Source organism: Somniosus microcephalus, chromosome 34 (assembly GCF_052327205.1).
Source record: "Somniosus microcephalus isolate GS21.2 chromosome 34, FLI_Smic_1.0, whole genome shotgun sequence".
NCBI classification, from domain to species: domain Eukaryota; kingdom Metazoa; phylum Chordata; class Chondrichthyes; order Squaliformes; family Somniosidae; genus Somniosus; species Somniosus microcephalus.
This window is the reverse complement of record NC_141020.1, coordinates 17164497-17179835: the sequence shown is the minus strand read 5'-3', so window position 1 is coordinate 17179835 and position 15339 is coordinate 17164497. Positions and strand designations below refer to the sequence as shown.

At 51.2% G+C, this 15339-nt stretch overlaps 1 protein-coding gene across 1 annotated transcript in view; it reads right to left on the bottom strand.

The window, feature by feature from the left end:
* The window catches only part of LOC147096831 (cyclin-dependent kinase-like 1), an 83933-nt gene that overhangs the window by 67871 nt on the left and 723 nt on the right, over positions 1-15339 (bottom strand). The gene's annotated exons all lie outside the window — the stretch shown is intronic.

Here is a 15339-nt window from a genome sequence, read left to right as displayed (position 1 = left end):
ACTGATTAGAAATTAAACGAGCAGCTCCTCGACCGGTAAACTCACTGGCCAGGGTGACCCTGAGCCACGTCTCAGATCCTATCCCCAGTCTGAGCTCACTGATCTCGGGTACGGCCACGCTTGTGTCCAGTGCCCTTGGGGTTGGGAGGATCCCCGCTTCCGATTACTCTCCACTGACTCCCGGTGATCTAACTAGGAGAAGGTTGTTGTGGGTTTAAGACCCACTCCAGAGACTTGAGCACAGAATCGAGGGAGTGCTGCACTGTCGGAGGTGCCGTCTTTCGGATGAGACGTTAGACCCAGGCCCCGCCTGCTCCCTCAGATCGATGTAAAGGGTCTCGCGGCAATATTTCGAAGAAGAGCAGTGTCCTGGGGCCAATGTTTATCCCTCAACCAACATCGCCAAAGAACAGATTATCCGGTCATTATCTCATTGCTGCTTGTGGGAACTCGCCGTGTGCAAATTGGCTGCTGCGTTTCCCTACATTAAGTGACTGCACTTCAAAAGAGACATCATAGGCTGTAAAGACATCCCGAGGTTGTGAAAGGCGCTATGTAAATGCAAGTCTGTCTTTCTGCCACAGCCCAAACCCAGAGGCCGCTTTAAGCCTGAAACTCATTCAGCCATTACTATCGGCCTCAGTATCCGAGGTGGGGAGGGGCGAATGCATCAGCCAGGGTCCTGCTCCTGATCACTACCCCTGCTGTACGTCAGGTGAGGACAGCTCGAGTGCGATTCTTCCACAGTCGAATAGTCTGCTGAGACTTGCATGAGGAACGGCCACGTGGACAGTGTTCCAGGGGGGCGAACTCAAAATATCAAATTCTGCATCACACTTTATGAAAATCACCAGAAACAGAGATATGAACACAAAATACATCAACTTCCAGAGGCTCTTGCACTGCATACGTATGAAATCCAGTGGATCCCTGGCATGGATCCAGTGGCTCTCTGGGGTGAATCCTTTATTTGCGGCAGCTGAGTTTGGTGGTGAAGTGCCAGGGCCATGTAGTGCCAGGGCCATGTCGTGCCAGGGCCATGTAGTGCCAGGGCCATGTAGTGCCAGGGCCATGTAGTGCCAGGGCCATGTAGTGCCAGGGCCATGTAGTGCCAGGGCCATGTAGTGCCAGGGTGCAGCAACTCCCCAGGCCACTGTTCAACATCTGGGCAGGCACCAAATGATGGGCTGGCATGGCCGGGCACCCCGCCCATGGGTGCCGCCCACCCCACCCCGCCTGTGGTGAAGGGAGAAAGGGAATCAGAGAATTTTAAAAAACCTTCGAAGAGACTCAAATAATCTATTCGGGCATTGCGGAGAGAGGTGTGGACTTTGTGTTTCGCCGCTTTGATACCCAGCTCTTCACTGAACCTCCCTCGGGTTATTTGAGAACCGTCAAAATAATTAGATCAAAATTATACCACTGTATAGACCCCATAGACCAAACCCCTTCCTGTTCACTCCCATTCTATATAACCTAATCAACCAAACTTGGGTACGGGAGCAGAGTGGATATGTTACTGGACTAATAATCCAGAGGCCTGGACTAATGATCTGGGGACGCGTGTTCAAATCCCACAACGGCAGCTGGGGAATTTAAATTCAATTAAATAAATAAATCTGGAATAAAAAGCTAGTATCAGTAATGGTGACCACGAAATTACGGAATTGTCGTAAAAACCCATCTGGTTCACTAATGCCCTTTAAGGAAGGAAATCTACCGCCCTTACCCGGTCTGGCCTATATGTAACTCCAGACCCACAGCAATGTGGTTGACTCTTAACTGCCCTCTGAAATGGCCTAGCAAGTCACTCAGCTGTCAAGGCGGTGGCTCACCACCTTCTCAAGGGCAATCAGGATGGGCAATAAATGCAGGCGATGCCCACATCCCATGAACTAATACAAGAAAACTGTTCCTGTTCACTCCCACTGTATAAAACCCAATGGACCAAACCCATGCCCATTATGCAGATTCTGTGATCTAACCTGGCATCATCACGGGGATAATGATGTGATGTTTCCGTCCTGTATCCACTTGAACTGTGCATATTGCACAGGACAACAACAGATAGGGTTATGCCAAAGTGGGGCTGTGTATGAAGGGAGCAGTTTTGAGCTGAGCAATATTAGGGTGAAGTACTGGTGGATCAAGTCTGACACGGGGGGGTGAGAGTAGCGAGAACAGCTTGTGGATGAATTAAGTGCATCATACTGCGCGTTTCAGTATAAATATGACCTCCACTAGGACACGATAGTACAAGATGCTAAATACAGCCAGTGACGATCATTGTCCTGATCTTCATTGACTCCTCCCAATCCCACTTTTACAGCATGATTAAGAACTGTAGCTACTTTTGTGCTAGTGTCCACCTGTGGCATTGCTCATGGATAGTGTGGATCCGAGACACAGTTGCAAAAAAAAACCCTTGTATTTCTATAGCGCCTTTCACGACCACCAGACGTCTCAAAGCGCTTTATAGCCAATGAAGTGCATTTGGAGTGTAGTCACTGTTGTAATGTGGGAAACACAGCAGACAATTTGCGCACAGCAAGCTCCCACAAACAGCAATGTGATAATGACCAGATAAGCGGTTTTTCTTTTGTGGATGGAGGGATAAATATTGGCCAGGACACCGGGGAGATCTCCCCTGCTCTTCTTCGAAATAGTGCCGTGGGATCTTTTACGTCCACCTGAGAGAGCAGACGGGGCCTTTACAAACAATGAAGTGTGGTCACTTGTTGTAATGTAGGAAACGTGACAGCCAATTTGCGCACAGCAAGCTCCCACAAACAGAAATGCGATAATGGCCAGATAATTTGTTTTAGTGATGTTGATTGAGGGATATTTAGCACGGTTCCATTTGATGCCGGGGAACTTTAGGATTGATGTCAGAGTGGAATCAGGGAGTCTTGTGATTTTCCTGTCAGTGCCTTACTCGCGTCAAAACAAACTCGTAATTCATCAGAACAGCATAAGAAAACACCAGTTGATTCAGTGCAGATACATACACTGACGTAAGAAAACTACTAGGCACTTGGTCTAAGCGTTAAACAAAGCTTTAATCAACTGTTTTACAACATGGAGGTCTAGTTGTGTCCTTCACTAGTTCCTGTTAAGAATGTCCTGTGCAAGCTGGGCCCGTGCCCGAGTATTTATACTCTCCCTGGACAGCGCCACCCGCAGGCCGCTCTGTATTATTTCATAAGTCTTTCTTTCATGAATGACTGATTCATGTCACACACCACCCCCCCACCCCGCCCTTCAAATCGCCATTACAGTCACCACGCAGAATGCTCAAAAAGATTCCTCAAGCAGGACCCATTTCAGTAGGCTAACCACTGCCCACAAAATCCACGTGACTCACAGTGCAATTAAATTTGAATGCAGCTGTGTGAAGGGAACAGACGGTTGTATCCGAGGGGGGAACTTGGCTTGTTTCGTCCAATCAAAAAATGTCGCTAAAGCATCCAAATTTTGCTTTATGATTGTGACAGCAGGACTGACCATTCACAGAGCGGGTCAGAACTCACATGGGGAAACCCCCTCCCCTCCTAAAAGGAAAAAAAAAATGATTGCCTACCCACCAGAAGTATACGGATAAACCCAATTTAATCTCAACGGATCAGCGAATTTGTAACCATAATAAGCAGAGTGTAGAACATCGGACGGTATACATGGACGGTACAGATGGCACTGGGTAGAACAGATGGCACACATGGCAAGGCACATCACACCGTAAACAACAACATCTTGTATTTATATAGCGCCTCTAACGTAGTAAAATGTCCCAAGGCGCTTCACGAGAGTATTACAAAACAAAAAAATTTGACACCGAGCCACACGAGGAGAAATTAGGGCAGGTGACCAAAAGCTTGGTCAAAGAGGTTGGTTTTAAGGAGCGTCTTAAAGGAGGAGAGAGAGGTAGCGAGGTGGAGAGGTTTAGGGAGGGAATTCCAGAGCTTAGGGCCCAGGCAACAGAAGGCACAGCCACCAATGGTTGAGCGATTATAATCAGGGATCCTCAAGAGGGCAGAATTAGAGGAGCGCAGAGATCTCGGGGGGTTGTGGGGCTGGAAGAGATTACAGAGATAGGGAGGGGGGCGAGGCTACGGAGGGATTTGAAAACAAGGATGAGAAATTTGAAATCGAGGCGCTGCTTAACCGGGAGCCAATGTGGGTCAGCGAGCACAGGGGGTGATGGGCGAACGGGACTCGGTGCGAGTTAGGACACGGGCAGCCGAGTTTTGGATGACTTCAAGTTTATGTAGGGTAGAATGTGGGAGGTTGCAGTAAGCCGATGGAAAGTGTTTATTTACAGTCAGAACCACCTCCTCTCAGTGACTTTAATAGCCAATTGTTGTCAGAGACAGGCAGAAAGGGTTTGAACACCAGCAACTACAGATTAAGTTACGAGTCAACACTCGATTGATTTTAAGTGAGGTTTGATCTTCAACAGGTTAGATTACAGTCATACATGAGAAAGCTTCAATCTGAATTTAGCTTTGGATGTGATCCCACACATCGAGGGAGTTGAAGGGAAGTGATGGAGAGCAGCAATGTCGTGGGAACACCAGCACCTCCAAGTCCCACACCAACATGACTTGGAAACGCATCATCGCCACTGCTCTGTCCCTGCTTAACACCATCACAGGAATACCATCACCACCAGGACTACAGCGCTTCAAGAGGGCTGCGGCCCACCACAGAGCAACCATGGATGGGCAATAAATACGGCTTTTATGAAAACAAATGATTTAATAAAAAAACCTCACTGCCCCTTTATTGATGAATAAAGGGCTGTATTTCCCTCTTTTGGGGAATGAAGGGTTAATAACAGTGATTCTGCCAGAAACGATTGGCTCGTGATCACGCCTGCTGTTTTGCTTTAGAAATAATTCGCCCAGGTCAAATCCGACAGTGTCAGCGCGCGCAACAAACTCGGCCAAGCGGCCCAGGTCAAATGGACCAATGAAGTTTTTGGCAAAGCCCATGGTACCGACCAGGACGGAGGGGACAGGGTCACATTTCCCCCTCATTAACCCAACCTCCAACGTCGAGCAGGATCCCGCCCCAGACCTGGCCCGACCATGGCCCTACTGGTAACTCACTCAGTGGGAAAAATGCCCGTTGGCCACCCACGGTAATATGGAGAGGGCAGCGAAACAAGAGATAGAATCATACAGCACAGAAGGAGGCCATTCGGCCCATCGTGCCTGTGCCGGCTCTTGGAAAGATCTCTCCAATTAGTCCCACTCCCCCCTGCTCTTTCCCCACAGCCCTGCAATGTTTTCCCTTTTCAAGTATTTATCCAGGTCCCTTTTGAAAGTTACCATTGAATCTGCTCCCACCGCCCTTTCAGGCAGCGCGCTCCAGGTCACGACAACTCGCTGCGTAGAAAAAAAACGACTCCTCATCTCCCCTTTGGTTCATTCACCAATTACCTTCTCCTTCTTAGGCAGTCCCTCGGAACCGAGGATGACTTGCTTCCACATTAAAAATGAGTTCGCAGGTGACTGATGAGTCCAATGCGGGACCTACAGTCTCCGTCACAGGTGGGGCAGACAGTGGTTGAAGGGGCGGGTGGGTGGGGTGCTTGGGTTGACGTGCGCTTCTTGCGCTTGGCTTCCGCTTGCTCCCGGCGAAGAGACTCGAGGTGTTCGACGCCTTCCCAGGTGCTTCTCCTCCACTTTGTGCGGTCTTGGGCCAGGGATTCCCAGGTGTCGGTGGGGATGTTACACTTTTTCAAGGCGGCTTTGAGGGTGTCCTTGAAGCATTTCCTCTGCCCACCTGGGGCTCTCTTGCCGTGCTGGAGCTCCGAGTAGAGCACTTGTTTTGGGAGTGCGGACAATGTGACCCGTCCATCGGAGCTGATTGAGCGTGGTCAAAGCTTCGATGCTGGGGATGTTGGCCTGAGCAAGAACACTGACGTTGGTGCGCCTATCCTGCCAATGGATTTGCAGGATCTTGCGGAGGCAGCGTTGGTGGTACCTCTCCAGTGCTTTGAGGTGCCTGCTGTACATGGTCCATGTCTCTGAGGCATACAGCAGGGCGGGTATCACTGCTGCTCTGTAGACCATGAGCTTAGTGCCGGGTTTGAGGTCCTGGTCTTCAAACACTCTTCCTCAGGCGACCGAAGGCTGCACTGGCACACTGAAGGCGGTGTTGGACTTCATCGTCGACGTCTGCCCTTGTTGACAGTAGGCTCCCGAGGTATGGAAAGTAGTCCACATCTGTGTCCTCTGGTTACCGAGCCTCCTGCCACTGGAAACAGTTTTGCCCTATCTACTCCTGAAGATGATGGTGCGTCGCCTTTGCAAAGACATGAATGGAAGCATACACGAAAATGAACGAACTGGACAAAGGGGGAGGAATTCCATTCTGCAGCAACTGCACTCTCACATAGATATGAGTGTTAACTGCAGCGTTTCACCAATGGTGTTGTAACTGGGACTGCCCATTGGCTCCTAGAACCCTCCGGCGGAGGGAGAGCGCCTCTTCGCTCTTTACTCCTGTAGATACTGACTGTCGGATAATGCACAGAGCACTGGGAATAAACACATCAACGGGTTCCGATTGTGCCCACTCTGCAAGAAGGAAGCTGGTGAATTTTATAAATGTCAACCCAACCTGGAGATAGTGCAGCGATTAAACCCAGTGCACTCTCTGTTCTTGTACAGAAGAAATCAGTTGTCTTGGTGAAAACCTGATGATTAATCTGTGTTCCTGGGGACTATTTTCTTCATTTAGTTTTTTTGTCATTTGTGATAGATCTTGTATGGGGGAGAGGAGGGGAGAATGTATGATTCCAAGTGGGATGGGGAGGTACGATCCTGAGTGGGTGGAGGGGAGAAAGATGATGGGGAGACTCTTGGAAACCAAGTTTACTTAAAAACTTCCAGAGTTAGGAAGCACTTTTTAAAAAAATATTCGTTCCTGGGATGTGGGCGTCGCTGGCAAGGCCAGCATTTATTACCCATCCCTAGTTGCCCTCGAGAAGGTGGTGGTGAGCCGCCTTCTTGAACCGCTGCAGTCCGTGTGGTGAAGGTGCTCCCACAGTGCTGTTAGGGAGGGAGTTCCAGGATTTTGACCCAGCGACGATGAAGGATCGGCGATATACTTCCAAGTCAGGATGGTGTGTGACTTGGAGGGGAACTTGGAGGTGGTGGTGTTCCCATGCGCCCGCTACCCCTTGTCCTTCTGGAAAAAAAAGGTGGAAGAGGTCGCGGGTTTGGGAGGTGCTGCTGAAGAAGCCTTGGCGAGTTGCTGCAGTGCATCTTGAAGATGGTACACACTGCAGACACGGTGCGCCGGTGGTGGAGGGAGTGAATGTTTAAGGTGGTGGATGGGGTGCCAATCAAGCAGGCTGCTTTGTCCTGGATGGTGTCGAGCTTCTTGAGTGTTGTTGGACCTGCACTCATCCAGGCAAGTGGAGAGTATTCCATCACACTCCTTACTTGTGCCTTGTAGATGGTGGAAAGGCTTTGCGGAGTCAGGAGGTGAGCCACTCGCTGCAGAATACCCAGCCTCTGACCTGTTCTTGTTGCCACAGTATTTATGTGGCTGGTCCAGTTCAGTTTCTGGTCAATGGTGACCCCCAGGATGTTGATGGTGGGGGATTCGGCGATGTCATTGCCTGGCACTTGTGTGGCGCAAATATTACTGGAGAATGGCTCTAGTACATGACCATGACTGGAGGGGGGATTACATTTCAGAACAAGCATTATATATCTGAGATTCGGACAGTCTTGTGGGGGGAAAGGATGCATCTCAGGCTTTGGTGGAAGGAGTTTCTCTGCCCAGTTGGTCCAATGGGGGAGGTATTCAGTTGACTTCTGGTCTAATGGAAGGAGGCATTGATCAACTGATGCCTGATCCAGGGCAGTTTAGTGCTGGTGCACACCTCGTTCTGGGTGGCTCAGTGGAGATTCAAGCTCACCCAAGACTCACTGGAACCTCGAGTTTAGATTTGGAAGGCCGCAGTTTTAGACTCTCGCAGTGGGGAAAGAGTTAAACTGTCATCGCTGGCAGTTTCACTGAATGGTGCAATAAAGTCCATACTTTGCAGTAGTAAGCTTTTTTCTAAGCTGCTGAATTGGCAGTGGAGATAACATAGCCGGGCATGGAACCATAAGAGGCCTAAGAGGATGCAAGTTCTGTTCTGGCAGGAAAGTAAAACAATGAAAGAGGCCGAGAGAGGCAGGAAAGGAGGACAATGAACCAGAAGTACAATGTTGATGAGACCCCATTGGCATCAACAAAGGTCATAGGTGCAACAACAGCTTGAGCCGATAATAAAGGCGGTACTTTAATGTAACGCGGCATAGGCAACCAATCAGTGAAGATGCATGCGGGCCAAGGTCCAATCAGGTGGCAGGAATGAATTTTGATGTGTATTGTAATGTATAAAAATGTAGTGTTTGCCGTACCAATTTGGAAAAGTCTGGTTAAGACAGAGCAGACTGTCTCCCCACCGGTGCAATAAAGACAACTTGACTATCGATCTAAAATCTTGTGTCGAGTGTTGGTTTAAAATACTCCACAACAGATTAAAAACTCGAGCGTGCCTCAGTTCCCATCACACACTCATTCTCCCGGATCAGACATGCTAACAAGGTGTAGCAGCCAGGAGCAGCACTAGCTTCACACTGTGTTAACCCAAAAAACCAAGGAAAGGAAAAAAGAGCTTGCATTTATATCGCGCCTTTCACAACCTCAGGACGTCCCAAAGTGCTTAACAGCTAATTAAGTAATTTTGAAGTGTGGTCACTATTGTACTGTAGGAAACACAGCAGCCAATTTGTGCACAGCGACATCCCACAAACAGCAATGTGATACAGACCAGATAATCTGTTTTAGTGATGTTGGTTGAGGGATAAATATTAGCCAGGACACCGGGGAGAACTCCCCTGCTCTTCTTCGAAATAGTGCCACGGGATCTTTTATGTCCACCTGAGAGGGCAGATTGTTTAAGGTCTCATTCGAAAGACGGCACCTCCGGCAGTGCAGCACTCCCTCAGCACTGGAGTGAAGTGTCAGCCTAGATCTTGTGCTCGAGTCTCTGGAGTGGGACTTGAACCCACAACCTTCCTGACTCAGAGGCGAGGCTGCTGCCCACCGAGCCACGGCTGACATCTTGAGAAGTTAATAGGTGCACAGAGTAGCATTCTGTTACTGCAGAGAAAACAAATCAAGCTTACACGAACGAGCAAGTGGTGAGCAACCGTCAGACTGGTGGGGGCGGAGGGGGCTGCATCAGGATGGCAGGTGGGAGCCTTCCAGCCTATTAGTGTCAGCCGTGTCTCAGTGGGTAGCACCCTCGCCTCTGAGTCAGAAGGTTGTGGGTTCGAGTCCCACTCCAGAGATTTGAGCACAAAAATCTAGGCCGACGCTCCCAGTGCAGTGCTGAGGGAGTGCCGCACTGTCGGAGGTGCCGTCTTTCGGATGAGATGTTAAACCGAGGCCCCGTCTGCTCTCTCAGGTGGACGTAAAAGATCCCACGGCACTATTTCAAAGAAGAGCAGGGGGAGTCCTCCCCAGTGTCCTGGCCAATATTTATCCCTCAATCAACACTAAAACAGATGATCTGGTCATTATCATATTGCTGGTTGTGGGAGCTTGCTGTGCGCAAATTGGCTACCGCGTTTCCAACATTACAACAGTGACCACACTTCAAAAATACTTCATTGGCTGTAAAGCGCTTTGGGACGTCCTGAGCTCATGAAAGGCGCTATAGAAATGCAAGTCTTTTTTTCTTTCTTACTGCAGGTGGTTGATGAAATACATTTCTGACACGGTCTTTGGGTTCTCCACACCTCCTCTATCCCCGTCTCTCTCTTGGGGAACGATGTGACTGATGCAGACACATTCTTGCAATCCCAATGGCACAATCCATCCCTCTTAGCAAAGACATTTCACATTCTTTAGTGCAGAGATATCAAACACAGGGGCAATGGGACAACAATGTGACCGATGATCACTTGAAAGATTGGCTCAATGAAGCCAAAGGATGGTGTAGTGTTAGGAAGCATGGATAGGTACTGCGGATGATTCTCATATTGTTTATGGACACCTTCCTCTATTAATCCTACAGACTCAACCGTAAACACTTCCCACTTATCTTTCGTATTTAATCTTGGTAGCCAAAGGGCTGCAACAACTTGCCTACAAGATGCTCAACCGAGGTCTCGTCTTCCCTCGCGTAAAATATGCCACGGCACTATTCGAAGGCGAGCAGGGGGAGTTCTCCCCGGTGTCCTGCCCAATATTTATCCTTCAACCAACATCATGAACAAAACAGATTATCTGATCATTTATTTCATTGCTGTTTGTGGGAGCTTGCTGTGCACATTGGCTGCCGCGTTTCCTACATTACAACAGTGACTACACTTGAAAAGTACTTAATTGGCTATGAAGCGCTTTGGGATGTCATGAGACGAAGTCTTTCTTTTTTTTAATCTTTGAACACAATAAAACCTCCCGATGGTGATTCACAGGAGTATAATCAGACAATATAGACACTGTGCCAAAGGAGATATTTGGACAGTTGCCCATAAGCTTCGTCAAGGAGCATCTTAAAGGAGGAGTGGCAGGGAGGTTTAGGGAGGGATTTCCAGGAGGTAAGTGCCTAGAAGTTTGAAGGCATGGCCGCCAATGGTGGGGCGAAAGGAGTAGGGTTTGCGCAAGAGGCCAGAACTGGAGGAACACAGAGATCTCACAGGATTGCAGGCAGCGTTCCCGCGAACCTGCAAGGTCCCACACAGGACGCTCACTGACTTTTACGCTGCAGGTACCGCACACGCGCATAAATGTGAATGGGCCGCGCAGGAGGCAGTGCGGTTTACGGGGAGCGTTGGTCGAAGGGCTGGAGGAGGTTACAGAGATAGGGAGGGGTGAAGCCATGGAGGGATTTGAACACGAGAATTTTAAAATTGAGACGTTGCCAGACCGGGAATCAATGTAGGTCAGGTTGCACAGGTGCGATGGGTGAACGGGACTTGGTGCGAGTTAAGACACACTCCATCCAGGGAAAGCAATTCCACAAGCTCGCTCTATAAACTGGTGCAGTTAACGCCGGCTTGTAGGAATTAACGAATTCCTACGAATAACGGAGATCGACACAAGAGAACAATCAAACAGGTCTTTACTCAACGGTGATGCCACGAGGACTGCCTCGGCAGTCACGTGGTATGCGACGTGACGTCATCGCGTTTGCCCGCGTTTTCCCGTGCTCTTAAAGGGGCCACGCCCCGTACATGCAAACTCTATATACAAAACACAGTAATGCCTAACACAATGGTACAGGTTTAGGCTGGTGTTAGAACATCGTTAAAGAGAATTATATACAGTTAGCCAGAGTCATTCAGTGGTTCTGCCACATGCGCCCCCCACCCAGAATTCGCTTTAACGGACAAAGTCAAACGGTGAGGGGGGTCTGACGAGCCTGTCAGAACGATTCCTGTACTCTCGAGGTGGAGGCTGCAGGCGGTCTGGAGGGCGGTCGCACTTGGTCTGCCATAACGACGATGGGTGGCCGACCCCGTCTCGGCGGTTGTGCTGTCTCGACGGGGCGGTCGAGGTCCAAATGTGCTGGCTTTAAGCGATCGACCGAAATGTGGTCCGGTTTACCACCGACATCTACCGTGAAGGTTTTGTCCCCTGCTTCCAACACGCGGAAGGGACCGGTATATGGGGCCTTGAGCGGATCCCTATGTGCGTCACGGTGAATAAAAACGTATTCAGCCTTGTGAAGCTCCGTGGGAACGTGTGACCTCTGCAGCCCGTGGTGCGAAGTGGGCACCGGTGCGAAATGTCTGGCTGCCTCTTGGTGACTAGCAAGCTGGGCAGACGCGGACCATGGCTCCGTCGATGTTGGTAGGAAGTCCCCTGGGACTCACAGCGGCTGACCATAGACAAGCTCTGTTGATGAAGAGTGAAGGTCTTCTTTGGGGGCCGTGCGAAGGCCCAACAGGACCCACGGTAGCTTGTCTGCCCATCCAGCGTCCTGGAGGCTGGCCCTCAGGGTGGCTTTCATTGAGCGGTGGAAGCGTTCGCAGAGGCCATTCGCCTGTGGGTGGTAGGCTGTGGTGCGGTGTAATTTGACACCAAGTCCTTGGGCCACTGCATTCCAGAGTTCGGAGGAAAACTGCGGTCCCCTGTCTGACAAAATATCTGCGGGCACTCCGAAACGGGCGATCCAGGAGGAAATGAACGCCCTGGTCACGTCCGCCGAAGTAGTGGATGACAGGGGAACCGCCTCTGGCCATCTGGTGGTGCGGTCAACCATGGTCAGGATGTGTGAAAAACCATGGGAGGGTGGGAGTGGTCCTACCAGGTCCACGTTGACATGGTCAAAACGTCGCTCCGGAACTGTGAAGGCGGCCAACGGAGCTTTGATGTGGCGCTGTACCTTTGCCTTTTGGCAGACCACGCAGGTGTTGGCCCAGTCGCGGACATCTTTATGCATGCCATGCCATACAAATTTCGCGGACATCAGTTTCTGAGAGGCCTTCATTCCAGGGTGTGACAACCCATGTATGGCGTCGAACACTTTGCGGCGCCAGACGACCAGCACAAGAGGGCGAGGATCCTGTACGGAGACGTCACACAACAGCGTGGTACCTGCCGAATGGAATTTGACGTTGGCCAACTGGAGGCCAGTGATGGCTGTTCTGTAAGCTTGGACTTCCGGGTCTGAGGCTTGGTCCGCTGCTATGAGGGCGTAGTCGATGCCCAAATGAACCGTATTGACGACCGCGTGGGAGAGGCAGTCTGCCACCAGGTTGTCCTTACCGGCCACGTGCCATATATCCGTGGTGAATTCGGATATGTAGGTCAGTTGACGCTGCCATCGGGCTGACCACGGTTCGGCGGTCTTGGACATTGCAACGGTCAGCAGCTTATGATCCACAAAGGCGGTGAAAGGACATCCTTCCAGAAGGAACCGAAAATGGCGGATGGCCAGAAAAAGGGCGAGCAACTCCCGGTCGAACGTGCTGTATGCTCTCTCGTTCTGCCGTAGTTGACGGCTGAAGAATGCCAACGGCTGCCATGTCCCGTTCACCCACTGCTGTTGCACAGCACCGACTGCGTAGTCCGACGCATCGGTGGTGAGGGCGATGGTGGCTCCTGGCAGCGGGTGCGCCAGCATAGTCGCATTGGCTAAGGCGCTTTTGGAGTCGGCGAATGCTCGGGCCATGTCATCCGTCCAGTCTACCGGGTTCTTGCCAGTCTTGCCCTTGAGGGCCTCGTACAGGGGCTGCATGAGTAGTGCTGCCTTAGGCACGAAACGGTGGTAAAAGTTTACCATGCCTAGGAATTCCTGCAGGGCCTTTATGTTCTGCGGGCGTGGAAAGGATGTCACCGCCTCTACCTTCGAAGGTAAAGGAACCGCTCCCTCTGAGGTGATGCGATGCCCCAGGAAGTCAATTTGGTGCAGGCCAAACTGACACTGGGCCGGGTTGATAATCAGGCCGTGTTGGCTGAGGCGTCGAAAAAGGGTGCGTAGGTGACAGGTATGTTCTTCCTTGGTAGGACTGGCAATTAGAATATCGTCCAGGTAGACGAAGAGGAACTTGAGGTCCCGCAGCACGGAGTCCATCAGGCGTTGGAAAGCCTGGGCGGCGTTCTTTAACCCAAACGGCATCCGTAAAAACTTGAAAAGGCCGAATGGGGTGATGACTGCGGTCTTCTGGACGTCTTGTGGATGAACTGGGACCTGGTGGTAGCCTCGGACGAGGTCGACTTTTGAGAAAACGGTGTTCCCTGCCAAATGGGCAGAGAAATCCTGGATATGGGGGATCGGGTACCGATCAGGAGTGGTGGCGTCGTATAGTCGTCGATAGTCGCCGCATGGCCGCCATCCGCCGCCAGGCTTCGGGACGATATGGAGGGGTGAAGACCAGGGACTATTCGACCGGCGAATAATCCCTAACCGTTCCATGGTGGCGAACTCCGCTTTTGCGACCGCCAGCTTGCCAGGTTCCAGGCGCCGGGCCCGCGCGTAGACCGGGGGGCCGTTGGTGGTGATGTGGTGTTCCACACCATGTTTCGTGGCTGTGGAGGAGAACGTGGGTCTTGTCAGGTTGGGGAATTCGCTGAGCAGGCAGGCGAACTCATCAGGAGTCGGGAACGCACAGGAGACAGTGCGTGACGTAGTGTTACTGCGGTAACACGGAAGAAAATAAAAAGTTGCTGCGTTGATCAGCCGCCGGTTCCTAACGTCGACCAGGAGGCTGTTGGCGCACAGGAAATCCGCGCCGAGGAGGGGCTGGGAAACTTTGGCCGTAACAAACTCCCAGTGAAAACGTTGCCCCCCGAGGCACAACTCCACTCGCCGTCTGCCGAAGGTCTGAATTGTGCCGCCATTGGCCGCTTCAAGGGCGGGGCCGTGATTCCCCGTCTGCACATCGAGGGCGGATGCGGGTAAAATGCTGCACTGCGCTCCGGTGTCGCACAGAAAACGACGACCGGAGAGGGTATCGGTAATGAACAGCAATTTTCCCGCGTTGCCAATCGCCATCGCGGCGTGCCCATTAGACCCGTTCCTCGGTAGTCACAGTGTCAGTTGTTGTTTTTTTTGGTGAAAACTGCAGGGAGGGCGGCAACGCTTCGCCTTCGCGCCGAACTGCGCATGGTAGAAACACAGCCCAGCAGGCTGACGAGCTGGGGCGGCGTCTGCGGCGGATGGGTGCCTCGTGGCGGCGCAGTACTGCCGAGTTACAGTGAAAATTTTGTCAGCCTCCGCAGCGAGCGTTGCGCAATCTTCAGTTTCAGATCTGGCCAGGGCAGCTTGTACCTGTTCAGGCAGTTGGCTGAGGAAAATCTCGCAGAATAGGAATCATTCCCGTTCTGAGCCCAGGAGTGTGAGCATTTGGCTCATCAACTCTGAAGGCTTGGAGTCCCCGAGCCCAGGCATAGCGAGTAATCAACGGGCGTGCTCCGATTTTGTGAGCCCGAAAACCTGCAATAACCGCGCTTTGAGGGTTTCATACTTGCACTCCGTTGGGGGGTTTTCCAGGAGGCTGACGATCCGAGAGGCGATAGAGCTGTCGAGTGCGGAGACCACTTAAAGATACTTGATCTGATCCGCCTCGATGTTCCTCAGGGCGAACTGGACCTCGACCTGAATAAACCACGAGGGCGCTTGCTGCTCCCAGAACTGCGGTAGCTTTAGGGAAACGGCGTTTGCTTCCATGCTGTGCTCTTCTTTTGTGAAAACGTTCACAAAAACGTTCCTACCAATGTAGGAATTAACGAATTCCTACGAATAACGGAGATCGACACAAGAGAACAATCAAACAGGTCTTTACTCAACGGTGATGCCACGAGGACTGACTGGGC